Source organism: Tachyglossus aculeatus, chromosome 5, assembly GCF_015852505.1.
Source record: "Tachyglossus aculeatus isolate mTacAcu1 chromosome 5, mTacAcu1.pri, whole genome shotgun sequence".
Lineage (NCBI taxonomy): Eukaryota > Metazoa > Chordata > Mammalia > Monotremata > Tachyglossidae > Tachyglossus > Tachyglossus aculeatus.
In genome coordinates this window covers 37279844-37297543 of record NC_052070.1, presented here as the reverse complement: position 1 = coordinate 37297543, position 17700 = coordinate 37279844, and the positions used below count along the sequence as shown (strand labels likewise).

Sequence of the window (17700 nt, the reverse complement as noted above, 5' to 3'; positions counted from 1 at the left end):
GTGCCCGGGCCCAGGGGTGGGCAGACAAAGGGAGCCTCCTTACCTTGGGGCAGAGGCAAGCTGTGTGAAGAGGTGTCAAGTCCACGCGAGGCAGGTCTAGGACGTGAGGGAAGGGCTGGCTCGGACCATCACTTCTCCTGCAAGAGAAGGGGAGCGGTGGGTCAGTTTGGGGCCACACAGGGAACCGTGGGGGAGGGACCCTACAGTCAGGGGTCAATCAATCAATCAATCAATTGTATTTATTGAGCGCTTACTGTGTGCAGAGCACTGGACTAAGCGCTTGGGAAGTACAAGTTGGCAACATATAGAGACGGTCCCTACCCAACAGTGGGCTCACGGTCTCAAAGGGGGAGACAGAGAACAAAACCAAAACATACTAACAAAATAAAATAAATAGAATAGATATGTACAAGTAAAATAAATAAATAAATAAATAGAATAATAAATATGTACAAACATGTATACATATATACAGGTGCTGTGGGGAAGGGAAGGAGGTAAGATGGGGGGAAGGAGAGGGGGATGAGGGGGAGAGGAAGGAAGGGGCTCCATCTGGGAAGGCCTCCTGGAGGAGGTGAGCTCTCAGTAGGGACTTGACGGGAGGAAGAGGGCTAGCTTGGTGGATGTGGGGAGGAAGGGCATTCCAGGCCCGGGGGAGGACGTGGGCCACGGGTCGATGGCGGGACAGGCAAGAACGAGGTACGGTTAGGAGATTAGCGGCAGAGGAGCGGAGGGTGCGGGGTGGGCTGGAGAAGGAGAGAAGGGAGGTGAGGGAGGAGGGGGCGAGGGGATGGACAGCCTTGAAGCCCAGGGTGAGGAGTTTCTGCCTGATGCACAGATTAATTGGTAGCCACTGGAGATTTTTGAGGAGGGGAGTAATATGCCCAGAGCATTTCTGGACAAAGATAATCCGGGCAGCAGCATGAAGTATGGATTGAAGTGGAGAGAGACACAAGGATGGGAGATCAGAGAGAAGGCTGATGCAGTAGTCCAGACAGGAAAGGATGAGAGCTTGAATGAGCAGGGTAGCCGTTGGGATGGAGAGGAAAGGGCAGATCTTGGCGATGTTGCGGAGGTGAGACTGGCAGTTTTTGGTGACGGATTGGATGTGAGGGGTGAATGAGAGAGTGGAATCAAAGATGACACCAAGGTTGTGGGCTTGGGAGACGGGAAGGATGGTAGTGCCGTCAACAGAGATGGGAAAGTCAGGGAGAAGGCAGGGTTTGGGAGGGAAGACAAGGAGTTCAGTCTTGGACATGTCAGAAGGAAGCCCTGCAGGGCCCAGCTTGGAGTTGGCAAAATGAGTAAGGCAATTATATTTATAGAGCACTTGCTGTGTGCAGAGCACCGTACTAAGAGTGCTTACTGAGAAGCAGCATGGCTCAGTGGAAAGAGCCCGGCCTTGGGAGTCACAGGTCATGGGTTCTAATTCCGGCTCTGCCACATGTCTGCTGTGTGACCCTGGGCAAGTCACTTCACTTCTCTGACTAGACTGTGAGCCCACTGTTGGGTTAAGAGAAGCAGCGTGGCACGGTGGAAAGAGCTCGGGCTTTGGAGTCAGAGGTCAGGAGTTCATATCCCAGCGCCACCAATTGTCAGCTGGGTGACTTTGGGCAAGTCACTTCACTTCTCTGGGCCTCAGTTACCGCATCTGTAAAATGGGGATTAATCAATCAATCAATCAATCAATCAATCGTATTTATTGAGTGCTTACTATGTGCAGAGCACTGTACTAAGCGCTTGGGAAGTACAAATTGGCATCACATAGAGACAGTCCCTACCCAACAGTGGGCTCACAGTCTAAAAGGGGGAGACAGAGAACAGAACCAAACATACCAACAAAATAAAATAAGTAGGATAGAAATGTACAAGTAAAATAAATAAATAAATAAATAAATAGAGTAATAAATATGTACAACCATATATACATATATACAGGTGCTGTGGGGAAGGGAAGGAGGTAAGACGGGGGGATGGAGAGGGGGACGAGGGGGAGAGGAAAGAAGGGGCTCAGTCTGGGAAGGCCTCCTGGAGGAGGTGAGCTCTCAGCAGGGCCTTGAAGGGAGGAAGAGAGCTAGCTTGGCGGATGGGCAGAGGGAGGGCATTCCAGGCCCGGGGGATGACTTGGGCTGCGGGTCTGATGGTGGGACAGGCGAGAACGAGGCACGGTGAGGAGATTAGCGGCAGAGGAGCAGAGGGTGCGGGCTGGGCTGGAGAAGGAGAGAAGGGAGGTGAGGTAGGAGGGGGCGAGGGGATGGACAGCCTTGAAGCCCAGGGTGAGGAGTTTCTGCCTGATGCGCAGATTGATCGGTAGCCATTGGAGGTTTTTGAGGAGGGGAGTAATATGTCCAGAGCGTTTCTGGACAAAGATAATCCGGGCAGCAGCATGAAGTATGGATTGAAGTGGAGAGAGACACGAGGATGGGAGATCAGAGAGAAGGCTGGTGCAGTAGTCCAGACGGGATAGGATGAGAGCTTGAATGAGCAGGGTAGCGGTTGGGATGGAGAGGAAAGGGCGGATCTTGGCAATGTTGCGGAGCTGAGACCGGCACGTTTTGGTGACGGCTTGGATGTGAGGGGTGAATGAGAGAGCGGAGTCGAGGATGACACCAAGGTTGCGGGCTTGTGAGACGGGAAGGGATTAAGACTGTGAGCCCCACCATGGGACAACCTGATCACCTTGTAACCTCCCAAGCACTTAGTACAGTGCTTTGTACATAGTAAGCGCTTAATAAATGCCATTGTTATTATCGTTATTATTATTATTGGGTAGGGACTGTCTCTATATGTTGCCAACTTGTACTTCCCAAGTGCTTAGTACAGTGCTCTGCACACAGTAAGCGCTCAATAAATACGATTGATTGATTGATTGATTCTCTGAGCCTCAGTTACCTCATCTGTAAAAAGGGGATTAAGACTGTTAGCCCCCCGTGAGACAATCTGATCACCTTGTATCCCCCCAGTGTTTAGAACAGTGCTTTGCACATAGTAAGCACTTAACAAATGCCATCATTATTACTAAGCTTTAGGGAGAGTACAATATAATAATAATAATAATGATGGCATTTATTAAGCACTTACTATATGCAAAGCACTGTTCTAAGCACTGGGAGATTACAAAGTGATCAGGTTGTCCCCTGGGGGGCTCCCAGTCTTAATCCCCATTTTACAGACGAGGTAACTGAGGTGCAGAGAAGTTAAGTGACTTGCCCAAAGTCACACAGCTGACAGCTGGTGGAGCCGGGATTTGAACCCATGACCCATTATAGTAATAACGATGGTATTTGTTAAGCGCTTAACTTCATGCCGGGCGCTGAACTAAGCGCTGGGGTGGATACAAGCAGATTGGATTGGACACAGTCCCTGTCCCATGTTGGGCTCACAGTCTGAATCCCCATTTTACAGATGAGATAACTGAGGACCAGAGAAGTGAAGTGACTTGACCAAGGTCACCCAGCAGACAAGTGGATGAACTGGGAACACATGACCTTCTAACTCCCAAGCCCGTGCTCTAGCCACGATATAAATCTCCCCACTTCAGTCTATACTTCACTCTGCTGCCCGGACCATCTTTGAGCAGAAACGCACTGGGCATGTTACTCCCCTCCTCAAAAATCTCCAGTGGCTGCCTGTCAACCCACACATCAGGCAGAAACTCCTCACCCTGGGCTTCAAGGCTGTCCATCCCCTCGCCCCCTCCTACCTCACCTCCCTTCTCTCCTTCTCCAGCCCAGCCCGCACCCTCCACTCCTCTGCCACTAACCTCCTCACTATACCTCATTCTCGCCTGTCCCACCGTCGACCCTCTGCCCACGTCCTCCCCCGGGCCTGGAATGCCCTCCCTCCGCACATCCACCAAGCTAGCTCTCTTCCTCCCTTCAAAGCCCTGCTGAGCGCTCACCTCCTCCAGGAGGCCTTCCCAGACTGAGGCCCCTCCTTCCTCTCCCCCTCTCCATCCCCTCCACCCTACCTCCTTCCCCTCCCCACAGCATTTGTATATATATATTTGTACACATTTATCCCTCTATTTATTTTACTTGTCCACATTTACTATTCTATTTATTTTGTTAATGATGTGCATAGAGCTTTAATTCTGTTTGTTCTGGCGATTTTGACACCTGTCTACATGTTTTGTTTTGTCGTCTGTCTTCCCCTTCTAGACTGTGAGCCCGTTGTTGGGTAGGGACCGTCTCTCTATGTTGCCAACTTGGACTTCCCAAGCGCTTAGTCCAGTGCTCTGCATACAGTAAGCGCTCAATAAATATGATTGAATGAATGAATGAACAAAAATATTCCCTGCCCCAAACGAGAGGGAGACCCCAGCTTCCTGCTGGCATCTCTTTCCAAGGTGGAAGGGGCAAGGTCCAGAGGGTGTGGGGCTTGTGCAACGCCTTAAGGCTCCCAGGTTGGGACCCCTGAGCCCCATCTCTCCAGGGACTTGGAAACTCAGCCCGGACGCAGGTAACCACAACCCCAATTGCCGCCTTCAGACAGAAGGACCTGAGTTCTAATCCCAGCTCCGCCACTTATCTATTGTATGGCCTAAGGCAAGTCACTTCATTTCCTCTGTGCCTCAGTTACCTCATATATAAAATGGGGATTAAGCCTGTGAGTCCCGCGTGGGACAGGGACTGTGTTCAACCTTGTTTCTACCCCCATCGATTAGTACGGTGCCTGGCACATAGTAAGCGCTTACCAAATATCATAAAGAAAAAAAAAGATCTATAAGGAAAGTTAAATGAGAGAGAGCAAGCAGGGGGACAGTAACTCCCAACCAGCATCCACTTGTCTTGAGGGCTGCTGGGAGAAGAGTCAAGTCCTGCCTCCCACAATGCTGAGAGCTCACCTCCTCCAGGAGGCCTTCCCAGACTGAGCCCCTTCCTTCCTCTCCCCCTCGTCCCCCTCTCCATCCCCCCATCTTACCTCCTTCCCTTCCCCACAGCACCTGTATATATGTATATATGTTTGTACATATTTTTTACTCTATTTACTTATTTATTTTATTTGTACATATCTATTCTATTTATTTTATTTTGTTAGTATGTTTGGTTTTGTTCTCTGTCTCCCCCTTTTAGACTGTGAGCCCACTGTTGGGTAGGGACTGTCTCTATATGTTGCCAATTTGTACTTCCCAAGCGCTTAGTCCAGTGCTCTGCACATAGTAAGCACTCAATAAATACGATTGATTGATTGATTGATTGATTGAAAGGAGGCAGTCAGCAGAGTGGGAGAAGAGTTGTCCAGGGGCTCTGTCCCCTCGACAGAGAGAGAGAGGAGATGTCCAGGGATTCTGCCTCCAGGAGAGGGGTCGAAGAGACATCCAGGGACTCTGCCCCGCTAGTGGAGGGGGAAAGAAGATGTCCAGAGTCTGTGCCCCTCAAAGGAGGGGGAAGAGGAGATGTCCAGGAACTCCACCCTCCAAGTGGCTCTATCCCCCAGACACAATCTCCATAGTGAGGGAAGTGGCAGTACAGACAGTAGGATGGGGACAGGGACAGGTGATCCAAGAGTCAGGCAGTTCCAGGTACTGTTCTTCCTGAATCCTTGTTCTGGGTGCCCAGTGGCAGAGCAAGAAGGCACTTCCCCTGCCCTTCGGGACCCGATAATCTGATGGTGCAGACAGACAGATGGGGGGGGGGGGGGGGGGGGCAGACAGCTCAGTTAATTTGAAGCCCGAGGGAAGGAGGGATGGAAAGACTATAGTAACAGTAGAGGTATTTGTTAAGCACTTACCATGTGCCAAGCACTGGAGTAAGGACTGGGGTAGATACAAGTTAATCAGGTCAGACACAGGAACTGTCCCATGTGGGGCTCACAGCCTAAGAGGGAAGGAGAGCAGGTATTGAATCCCCACTTTTGCAGAAGAGGAAACTGAGGCACAGGACGTTTAATGACTTGTCCAAGCTCATAGAGTAGGCAAGTGGTGGAGTCGGGATTAGAATCAGGTCCACTGAGTCCCAGGCCCAGGCTCTTTCCAGTAAATATCAATGCCGCATAAGAACATGAATGCGAGCAATCACACTTCCCCCTTTCAAAGCCCTACTGATAGCTCACCTCCTCCAAGAGGCCTTCCCAGACTAAGCTCCCTTTTCCTCAGCTCCCCCTCCACTCCCCATCTCCCCGACTCACTCCCTTAGAGAAGCAGCGTGGCTCTGTGGAAAAGAGCCCAGGCTCTGAAGTCAGAGGTCATGGGTTCAAATCCCGGCTCCACCACTTGTCAGCTGTGTCACTTTGGGCAAGTCACTTAACTTCTCTGGGCCTCACTTCCCTCATCTGTAAAATGGGGATGAAGACTGTGAGCCCTCCGTCGGACAACCTCCCCAGCGCTTAGAACAGTTGCACATAGTAAGCACTTAATAAATGCCATTATTATTATTACTCCCCACCTCACCCACAGCACTCATATATATATGTAGATATCTATAATTCTATTTATTCATATTAATGCCTGTTTACTTGTTTTGACATGTATCTATATATATATATATATATCTGTAATTCTATTTCTTATATTGATGCTATTGATGCCGGTTTACTTGTTTTGACATGTATCTGTATATATATCTGTAATTCTATTTCTTATATGATGCTATTGATGCCGGTTTACTTGTTTTGATGTCTGTCTCCCCCCGTCTAGACTGTAAGCCCATTGTGGGCAGGGATTGTCTCTATTGCTGAATTCTACATTCCAAGCGCTTAATAATTCATTCACTCATTCATTCATTCAGTCGTATTTATTGAGCGCTTAGTACTGTAGGGTGACTGGAGGAATGGGAAGAAATAGATTTAGGAAGGGCCCTACTGGCAATTGCACTGTCTGCAATGCACTATTAAGGTTCTCTGCCCTCTCGGAGTCCTGCAATCCAATGGGGGAGATACTGACAAAAATGATTTACAAACACTTGGGGCAGACAGAAGTACAGGGATGTAACAGTACTAGTGTGAATATATCAGGGTGAAACACCTGAAAAAATAATAAAAGATACAGCATAATTTTTTTATGATGATATTTGTTAAGCGCTTAATATGTGCCAAGCACTGTTCTAAGTGCTGCGGGGATTCAAGGTCATCAGGTTGTCCCACATGGGGCTCACAGTCTTAATTCCCATTTTCCAGAGGAGGGAACAGAGGCACAGAGAAGTGGCTTGCCCAGTCACACAGTTGATAAGCGGCAGAGCCGGGATTAGAACCCGTGACCTCTGACTCCCAAGCTCGTGCTCTTTCCATTGAGCCACGCTGCTTCCAGTGGGTGGTCCAGGGAGTAGAGACCCCTCTGGGAATCGGGAGACCTGGGTTCTGGCCCCAGTGTTGCCTGTCACTGGCTGACGAGGGTGAAGACCGCACATGCACGTCACAAAGAGTGGAACATCCCTGCCTGCTTAGTCTCTCCTGGCCCTCTGTGCCTTGGAGGGAATATCATCATCAATCGTATTTATTGAGCACTTACTGTGTGCAGAGCACTGTACTAAGTGCTTGGGAAGTACAATTTGGCAACATATAGAGACAGTCCCTACTCAACAGTGGGCTCACAGTCTAAAAGGGGGAGACAGAGAACAAAACCAAACATACTAACAAAATAAAATAAATAGAATAGATATGTACAAGTAAAATAAATAGATAAATAAATAGAGTAATAAATATGTACAAACATATATACATATATACAGGTGCTGTGGGGAAGGGAAGGAGGTAAGATGGGGGGGATGGAGAGGGGGACCAGGGGGAGAGGAAGGTTATATCAATCAGTCAATTGATATATCAATTGATATATCAAGAATATATCAATCAGGCATGCAAAGGGAGGGATGAGAGAGAGCTAGGGGCACAGGACAATGATGATGATGATGATGATGATGGTATTTGTTAAGCGCTTACTATGTGCAAAGCACTGTTCTAAGCGCTGGGGAGGTTACAAGGTGATCAGGTTGTCCCACGGGGGGGCTCACAGTTTTAATCCCCCTTTTCCAGAGGAGGGAACTGAGGCACGGAGAAGTAAAGTGACTTGCCCCAGGTCACACAGCTGACAGTTGGCGGAGCTGGGATCTGAACCCATGACCTCTGACTCCAAAGCCCGGGCTCTTTCCACTGAGCCACGCTGCTTCTTCGTGTTAACAGAGTTGGTGAACACGTTCCCTGCCCACAGTGAGCTTACAGTCGAGAGGACGTGGTTTGGGGTCTTTCTTCCTCTCGTGCCCAGAGGGATTTCCAACTCCCCATGAGGGCAAGAGGGAGAAAGTCCTCGCTAGAATGAATGTCCTCGTGGGCAGGGAACACATGTCTTGATCCTTCTGCAAGGACACCAAGTGGGCACTCAATAAATGCTACTCTTCCTCCTCCTCCCCCATTACTCCCCCATCCCCGACAAAAGCCATCGTGATAAAATTGGTTCCTCTTGGTGTATTCTCAGTCCCGAAGTCTCAGGACTGAGCCCCTTCAAATCATTCCTGACGGAGACTCCAGCAGAAAAAGAGAACAGCCATAAATTCACAAAGAGCGTGGGAGTTAGAAGGTCATGGGTTCTAAACCCTGCTCCGCCACTTGTCTCCTGTGTGACTTAGGCAAGTCACTTCACTTCTCTGTGCCTCAGCTACCTCATCTGTAAAAATAGGACTGAGGCTGTAAGCCCAACGTGTCCAACCCGATTTGCTTATATCCACCCCAGTGTTTAGTTACAGTGCCTGGCACAAAGTGCTTAACAAATACCATTATTATTATTATTATTATTATTATTGTTAATAAGGGGTGAGGGTGGAAATAAAGCACTTAATGGTTAAAGATGTTTATTGGATGGATGCAGTGAGTGTCATGAACTAATTGGGGAAGACTTCCTGGAGGAAGGAGTTTTTTTGTTTTGTTTCGTTTTGCTCTTTAGGAGGGCTCTGGGAGAATGTGCGTTGAAGGATGTGATCGAGGTGGATGTTTTGGGCTGGAGGAAATGTGTGAATTGGGGGTCAGAGGCTGGAGAGTTGAGAGTGAGATTTGGTTGGGAGATGAGCTTGGGAGGAGGAGAGTCAGTGAGTGAAGAGAGAGGCTATGATGGGGGGAAGTTGATGGAGAGGGGCTTGGGACCAGCGGTGGGTACCCGCTGGGTACGGAGGGCAATGGGGAGGCTTCTGAGGCATCGGAGGAGTGCAGGGCTGTGTGCTAAGTGATAATAATAATAATAATCATGGCATTTATTAAGTGCTTACTATGTGCAAAGCACTGATCTAAGCACTGGGGAGGTTACAAGGTGATGAGGTTGTCCCACGGGGGGCTCACAGTCAATCCCCATTTTACAGATGAGGTAACTGAAGCCCAGAGAAGTGAAGTGACTTGCCCAAAGTCACACAGCTGGCAATTGGCGTAGCCGGGATTTGAACCCATGACCACCGACTCCAAGGCCCGGGCTCTTTCCACTGAGCCATGCTGATGTCGGAGGGAGGCGATCCAGGGAGCGGTACGGAACAGAGATGGAAGAGGGAAGGGGCTGAAGGCGGGGTGAGCGGTGAGGAAGCAGACACGGCAGTCTAACTGGATTATGACAGGAGCTTGAACCAGCGTGGCGACTGTTTGGGTGGTGAGGAAAGGATGGGTCAGGAAGGCTTCCGGAGGGAGGTGGGCCGCGAGAAGCCTGGAGAAGGAGGAAAAGGACACGGTTTGGTGGAGAGGAGGGAGGAGAGCATTCCAAGGGGATTGGCATATGCAGTGGCTCACCGGGCGGATGGGAGAGCGGAGGGGTGTGCGTGTATGTCTGTGTGTTCATGTGTGATCGGGGAGCCGATCCAGCGTTGGCTCATTCATTCATTCATTCAATCAATCATATTTATTGAGCGCTAACTGGGTGCACAGCACTGTACTAAGCACTTGGGAAGTACAAGTCGGCAACATCTAGAGACGGTCCCTACCCAACAACGGGCTCCCAGTCTAGAAGGGGGAGACAGACAACAAAACAAAACCTGGAGACAGGCTCGACGCAGGTGACTGTCCTTGGCAGCTTAGGGGGCCACGGCCCGGGGCCTGGCGCTGACAGGCTGGTCACTGAGCACGCCTCCTCCGGGAATCTTAACCTCTCCCTTCCTGGGGTGCTGGGCTTGGGGAGTGAGCTTGGAGCCCGGCCAAGAGCCCAGAGCCCGGCGGTCAGTGAGTGCGGGGCCCAGAATGGGGAAAGACTGGGCCTTCCCTGTCCCAGGGTGAGTCAGGTGTGGGCCTGGGTGGGGTGAATCCTTCCCTTCCCCAGCTGGGGCCTGAGTCACCCTCTGAACAGACGGGGTGCTCCACATTCCCTGACACGGAGTAGGCCTCCTGGCACAGGCCCACATGGCCGGGCCTGGGGCTCTGGGGGTGAGGGTTGGGACGGAGCTGCTTCTCTCCTTGGGGCACAGTCCTGGTCCGTGTCCTGTCCTGTGACTCCTGTAGAAGAAGAGGGAAGCCGAGGCCTGGGAGGGGACATCACCTGGCCTGGGGACATCAAGGAAGCTGGGGCTGGGCTGGGACAGGACTCCCTGCCCCTGAATTTCCCGTATGTCACTGAACGAAGGGGGAAGGGCCTGGTCATAGACTTGTCAATCGGGATCATCACCATCCTTGAGGTCTGGGAGCCGGGAAAGGGATGGGAAAGGGCCCTGCCAGCCAACCCATGGAAACTGCACAGAAGAGGCCTTCTCCATGGCCCCAGGAATGCCCCCAAACCCTGGCCCCAGATTCATTCATTCCATCGTATTTATTGAGCACTTACTGTGTGCAGAGCACAGTGCTAAGTGCTGGGAAAGTACAGTCGGGCAGCAGATGGAGACAATCCCTATCCAACAACGGGCTCCCCTTAGAAGGGGGGAGACAGACAACAAAACAAGCAGACAGGTGTCAATACCCTCAAAATAGATAAATAAAATTATAGATATATACACATCATTAATAAAATTCATTCATTCAATCGTATTTATTGAGCACCTCTTGTGTGCAGAGCACTTTACTAAGCGCTTGGAAAGCACAACTGGGCAAAAGATGGAGACAAAATGATACCTCTCAACCTCAGAACAGCCGAAGAAGCGGTGTGGCCTAATGCACAGAGCACGGGCTGAGTCAGAAGGACCTGTGTATATGTATATATGTTTGTACATATTTATTACTCTATTTATTTATTTATTTATTTTACTTGTACATATCTATTCTATTTATTTTATTTTGTTAGTATGTTTGGTTATGTTCTCTGTCTCCCCCTTTTAGACTGTGAGCCCACTGTTGGGTAGGGACTGTCTCCATATATTGCCAATTTGTACTTCCCAAGCGCTTAGCACGGCGCTCTGCACATAGTAAGCGCTCAATAAGTACGATTGATGATGATGATGATGACCTGGATTCTAATCCCGGTTCCTCTACCTGTCTGCTATGTGACTTCACTTCTCGGTGCCTCAGTTACCTCACCTGTAAAATGGGGATTAAGATGGTGTATGTATATATGTCTGTACGTATTTGTTACTCTATTTATTTATTTATTTATTTATTTATTTTACTTGTACATATCCCTTTTATACTGTGAGCCCACTGTTGGGTAGGGACTGTCTCTATGTGTTGCCAATTTGTATTTCCCAAGCGCTTAGTACAGTGCTCTGCACATAGTAAGCGCTCAATAAATACGATTGATGATGATGATGATGATGATGATGGTGAGCCCCACGTGGGACAGGGGCTGCGTCCAACCTAATTAGCTTGTATTTTCCCCTGCGCTTTGTACAGTGCCTGCCTCATGGTAGGTGCTTAAAAAAATATAACGAAGCAGTCTACTGTTTTTGGCCCCCATCCTGTCTCCTCCTCCTCCTCCTCTTTGTTCTTGGGTCACCCTGAGTTCCCAGCTGTGTCCATGGGGCCCTCGGAGCTGATTTCTCCCAGTGGTAGGTGGGGTGGTTTCAAATTCCAAACTGAAGGAAACTCCAGCGCTCCAGCAGCACTAAATCCGGCTGAGTTTCTACAGTTTCATTTCCTTGTTTGCTCTCTTTAACCTCTACAGGTCGGGATGGGGGCGGACTGCGGGCGACCCCCCGGGCTGGAGAGGCCTGCTCCTGGCCGGCATCCCGGGAGCCGGCCCCAGACTCAAGAGCACACCGAGTTGCCAGAGTGGCAAGTGGGTCTCTCCCCCTCAAAAGCCCAACTTGGCGAGCAGATCCTCTGGATTTGGCTCGGATCCGGGATGCCGGCTCCTCAACAACAGTTTTCCTGGTACAGGTGATGGGGGGATGGAGCGGGCTGAACCCGAACACGGTCTTCTAGACTGTGAGCCCACTGTTGGGTAGGGACCGTCCCTATACGTTGCCAACCTGTACTTCCCAAGCGCTTAGTACAGTGCTCGGCACCCAGTAAGCGCTCAATAAATACAATTGAATGAATGAATGAACACACTGGAGAAGCAGCATGACTTAGTGGACAGAGAAGGGGACTGGTGAGACAGAAGAACCCGGCTTCTAATCCCTGCTCTGCCACTTGTCTGCTGTGTGACCTCGGGCAAGTCACTTCATTTCTCTGTGAGAAGCAGCGTGGCTCAGTGGAAAAGAGCTCGGGCTTTGGAGTCCAGGTCATGGGTTCAAATTCCTGCTCCGCCACTTAATAATAATAATAATAATAACAATAATAATAATAATGGTATTTGTTAAGTGCTTACTACGTGCAAAGCACTGTTCTGAGCACTGGGGAGGTTACAAGGTGATCAGGTTGTCCCACGGGGGGCTCACAGTCTTCATCCCCATTTTACAGATGAGGGAACTGAGGCACAGAGAAGTGAAGTGACTTGCCCAAAGTCACACAGCTGACAGTTGGCGGAGCCGAGATTTGAACCCATGACCTCTGACTCCAAAGCCCGGGCTCTTTCCACTGAGCCACTTGTCTGCTGTGTGACCTTGGGCAAGTCACTTCATTTCTCTGTGAGAAGCAGCGTGGCTCAGTGGAAAAGAGCTTGGGCTTTAGAGTCCAGGTCATGGGTTCAAATTCCTGCTCCGCCACTTAATAATAATAATAATAACAATAATAATAATAATGGTATTTGTTAAGTGCTTACTATGTGCAAAGCACTGTTCTAAGCACCAGGGAGGTTACAAGGTGATCAGGTTGTCCCACAGGGGGCTCAAAGTCTTCATCCCCATTTTACAGATGAGGGAACTGAGGCACAGAGAAGTGAAGTGACTTGCCCAAAGTCACACAGCTGACAGTTGGAGGAGCCGAGATTTGAACCCATGACCTCTGACTCCAAAGCCCGGGCTCTTTAAACTGAGCCACTTGTCTGCATGTGACCTTGGGCAAGTCACTTCATTTCTCTGTGAGAAGCAGCGTGGCTCAGTGGAAAAGAGCTCGGGCTTTGGAGTCAGAAGTCATGGGTTCAAATTCCTGCTCCACCACTTGTCTGCTGTGTGACCTTGGGCAAGTCACTTCATTTCTCTGTGAGAAGCAGCGTGGCTCAGGGGAAAAGAGCTCGGGCTTTGGAGTCAGAGGTCATGGGCTCAAATTCCTGCTCCACCACTTGCCTGCTGTGTGACTTTGGGCAAGTCACTTAATTTCTCTGTGAGAAGCAGCATGGCTCAGTGGAAAAGACCTCGGGTTTTGGAGTCAGAGGTCATGGGTTCAAATTCCGCTCTGCCAATTGTCAGCTGTGTGACTTTGGGTGAGTCACTTAACTTCTCTGTGCCTCAGTTCCCACACCTGTAAAATGGGGATGAAGACTGTGACTGTGAAGACTGGGACAACCTGATCACCTTGTAACCTCCCCCATTCTTAGAACAGTGCTTTGCACATAGTAAGCACTTAACAAATGCCATCATTATTATTATTGCATGGCTCAGTGGAAAGAGCCCAGGCCTTGGAGTCAGAGGTCATGGGTTCAAATCCTGGCTCTGCCAGTTGTCAGCTGTGTGACTTTGGGCGAGTCACTTCACTTCTCTGTGCCTCAGTTCCCTCATCTGGAAAATGGGGATTAAGACTGTGAGCCCCCCATGGGACAACCTGATCACCTTGTAACCTCCCCAGTACTTAGAACAGTGCTTTGCACATAGTAAGCGCTTAACAACTGCGATCTAGACTGTGAGCCCACTGTTGGGTAGGGACCGTCTCTATATGTTGCCAACTTGCACTTCCCAAGCGCTTAGTACAGTGTTCTGCACATAGTAAGCGCTCAATAAATACGACTGAATGAATGAATGCATGAATTATTATTATTATTATGGGAGGAGAGAGGAAAGGAGGAGCCAAAGAAGGGAAAAGGAGAGGGAAGGAGGGGAAGGAGGAAAGGAGGGAAAAGAAGAAAGCGAGGAGGGGTGGAAGAGGAGGGAGGGGAAGAGGGAGAAAAGGAGAGGGGAGAAGGGAAGGGAGAAAGGAGGACAGAGGGAGAAGAGGAGGGAGGGGAGAAGGAACAAAAGGAAGGAGGGGAGGAGGGAAAAAAGGACGGAGGAGGGAGAAGAGAAGGGCAGAAAGGAGGGAGAAAAGGAGGAGAAGGGAGGCAGATAGATGATAATAATAATAACAATAATAATGGCATTTATTAAGCACTTACTATGTGTAAAGCACTGTTCTAAGCACTGGGGAGTTTACAAGGTGATCAGGTTGTCCCACGGGGGGCTCAGGAGATTCTGCTGTTTCAGTTCCTCAGCACCCAACAGCCCATCACACACACAAGCAACCTCCCCCGCAGGGACCCCAGAGAACTATAAATAGGGGCTGTCCTAAGGGCCTTGAGGAGCTCCCTACACGGGGGACCCTCTGGATGGGATAAAATCCTGCCCACCAACCTGACTTAGCCTATCACCTGGCTTCAACTCTGGGCTGCCTGCGTTCAGTCAATCAATCGATCAATCGATACTTGTTTCTCATCTAGGCAAGCATAGAGCCCCAGTCAATTAATCAATAGTATTTTACTGAATGTGGTCTGTGTGCAGAACATTTTATTAAGCACTTGGGAGAAAAAAACAGAAACATGATCCCCACCCTCAAGGATTTTACAATCTAGCTGGATAGACAGTCTATTAATCAATCAATCAGTGGCATTTATTGATTATTTAATGTGTGCAGAGTACTGTACTAAATGTTTGGAAAGTGCAATGTAACAGAGTTAGTAGGAATGTTCCCTGCCCACAACGAGCAGAAACTAAAATTAACTTCTCTGTGCCTCAGTTTCCTCGTCTGTAAAATGGGGATTCAATACCTGTTCTCCCTCCCACTTAGACTGTGAGCCCCATGTGGGATAAGGACTGGATCCGACCTGATTAACTTGTATCTTCCCCAGAGCTTGGAACAGTCCTTGACTCGTAGTAAGCACTTAACAAATACCAGCCCATTGTTGGGTAGGGACCATCTCTATATGTTGCCAGCTAGTACTTCCCAAGCGCTTAGTACAGTGCTCTGCAAACAGTAAGCGCTCAATAAATATGATTGAATGAATGAATGAATACCATAAATACTAGATAGGAGGAAGCGCCCTCCCTCCACACATCTGCCAAACTAGCTCTCTTCCTCCCTTTAATGCCCTACTGAGAACTCACCTCCTCCCAAACTGAGCCCCCCTTTTCCTCTCCTCCTGCCCATCTCCCCCTCTGATCTACCTCCTTCCCCTCCCCACAGCACCTGTATATATTTGTACAGATTTATTACTCTATTTATTTTACTTCTACATATTTACTACTGTATTTATTTTGTTAATGATGTGCATATAGCTGTAATTCTCTTTATTCTGACGACTTTGACACCTGTCTACATGTTTTGTTTTGTCGTCTGTCTCCCCCTTCTAGACGCGATCCCGTTGTTGGGTAGGGACCGTCTCTAGATGGTGCCGACTTGTACTTCCCAAGTGCTTAGTACAGTGCTCTGCACACAGTAAGTGCTCAATAAATACGATTGAATGAATGAACGAATGAAGCAACAGAGTAAAAAGATGTGGCTATAAGTGCTATGGAGTGGAGGGTAAGGGGAGAAATACCCAAGCAATTCCAAGTCATGTGGAAGTGTCAAGATGTCTGTTGGGGGAGAAGAGGGGGAATAGGGTAGGAGATGGGAGATTAAGCGGGGAAGTATTCCTGGAGGAGATGTGATTTTGGGGACACTTGGGGAGAGCAGGGTGGCTGGATGTAAAGGGGAAGGGAGTTACAGGGGAGAGGGAGGGTTTGAGCAGGAGGTCAGAGGTGAGGGAAATGAGAACAGGGAACAAGGTGAGAAAATTAGCTCACAAGGACCAAAGTGTGAAGGCTGGGTGATTTGTGGGAGAGGAGCAAGGAAGTGAGAGCTGATTGAGTGTCTTAAACCCAATGGTCATGAATTTCTGCTTGTTATATAGAGAAATGGGCAACTATTGGAGGATTTTGAGGAGTGGGTAGTCTGCACAAAACCATGATCTTAGCAACCAAGTGACTGGAGAGGAAAGAGGCTGGAGGCAGGGAGGTCTGTAAGGAGGCTGATGCAATAGTTGAGGCAGGATATGTCCAAGGCTTGGACCAGTCTGGTGGCATCTTGGATGAAGAAGCAGCATGGCTCAGCATGGGTTCAAATCCTGGCTCTGCCACTTGTCAGCTATGTGACTTTGGGCAAGTCACTTAACTTCTCTGGGCCTCAGTTCCCTCATCTGTAAAATGGGGATTAAGACTGTGAGCCCCCCCATGGGACAACCTCATCACCTTGTAACCTCCCCAGTGCTTAAAACAGTGCTTTGCATATAGTAAGCGCTTAATAAATGCTATCATCATCATTATCATTATTATTATTATGGAGAAGAAGGGGTAGAAGGGAAATGTTGTGAAGGAGAAACAGCATGGCCTAGGAGAAGCCAAGTGATCTAGTGGAAAGAGCACTGGCCCGGGAGTCAGAGGATCTGAGTTCTAATCCCAGGGGAAAGGCCTTGGGAAAGTCACTTCGCTTCTCTGTGCCTCAGTTTCCTCGACTGTAAAATGAGGATTCAATACTTGTTCTCCCTCCTACTTTGACTGTGAGCTTCATATGGGACCTGATTAGCTGGTATCTATCCCAGGACTCAGAGCAGCGCTTGTCAATAATAATGTAGCACCAACAGGATTTGGTGATTGACTGAATATAGGGGAATGCGAAAGAGAAAGAGGAGTCAAAGATAATGCCAAAATTGTGGGCTTAAGAGATGGGGAAGATGATTGTGTAAACGGCGATGGGAAAGTTAGGTGGAGGGGAGGATTTGGGAGGAAAAATAAAGAGTTCAGTTTTAGATGTTGAGTTTGAGGTGTCAGTCTCACAACACCAGTTGGCTTCCTCTGCTCTCACGCTCATGTTGTAGGACACTGCTTGAGGAAATCCAGGCACAGGTTGACCCCTGCCATCTCAACTCTCATCCTCACCCCCTCCAACTCTGCCCAGTTGATTCTCATAGTCTCCCACATTGATTCCCATGTCCACTGCTTCACACCGACTAGTCCGGCCTTTTAACTCACCCCTTAAACCCCAATGCCCCGACCTGCCCCCTCTCTCACCCCACTGACCTTGCTAACTCCTTTGTCGACAGAATCAAAACCATCAGGCAGGATCTTTCCTAAACCCCCACCCGCCTACCCTCCCCGCCTCATCCTAACCCCTTATCCAAACTCTCTCATCCTTTTTGGCTATTGCTCAAAAGGAGATCTCTTGCCTGCTCTCAATATCTACTCCCTCCACCTGTACCTCCATCCTTTCACACCTCACAACAGCACTGTATCCACTCTTCTTCCCTCTCTGACTACCATCAACTGCTCA

The 17700-nt window shown here is 49.2% G+C and overlaps 1 protein-coding gene across 6 annotated transcripts in view; it reads right to left on the bottom strand.

Annotated features, from left to right (window-relative positions):
- LOC119928189 (RAP1 GTPase activating protein) overlaps positions 1 to 17700 on the bottom strand; it is a 127774-nt gene that overhangs the window by 45894 nt on the left and 64180 nt on the right. For 5 of the 6 annotated variants that reach the window (XM_038746223.1, XM_038746217.1, XM_038746218.1 and 2 more), the window contains exon 3: positions 44 to 137. The gene's annotated coding sequence lies outside the window, so the exon portion shown is untranslated. Of the gene's footprint in view, positions 1 to 43; positions 138 to 5733; positions 5766 to 17700 lie in introns of those variants that run through there. The other variant, XM_038746224.1, reaches the window with a different exon arrangement.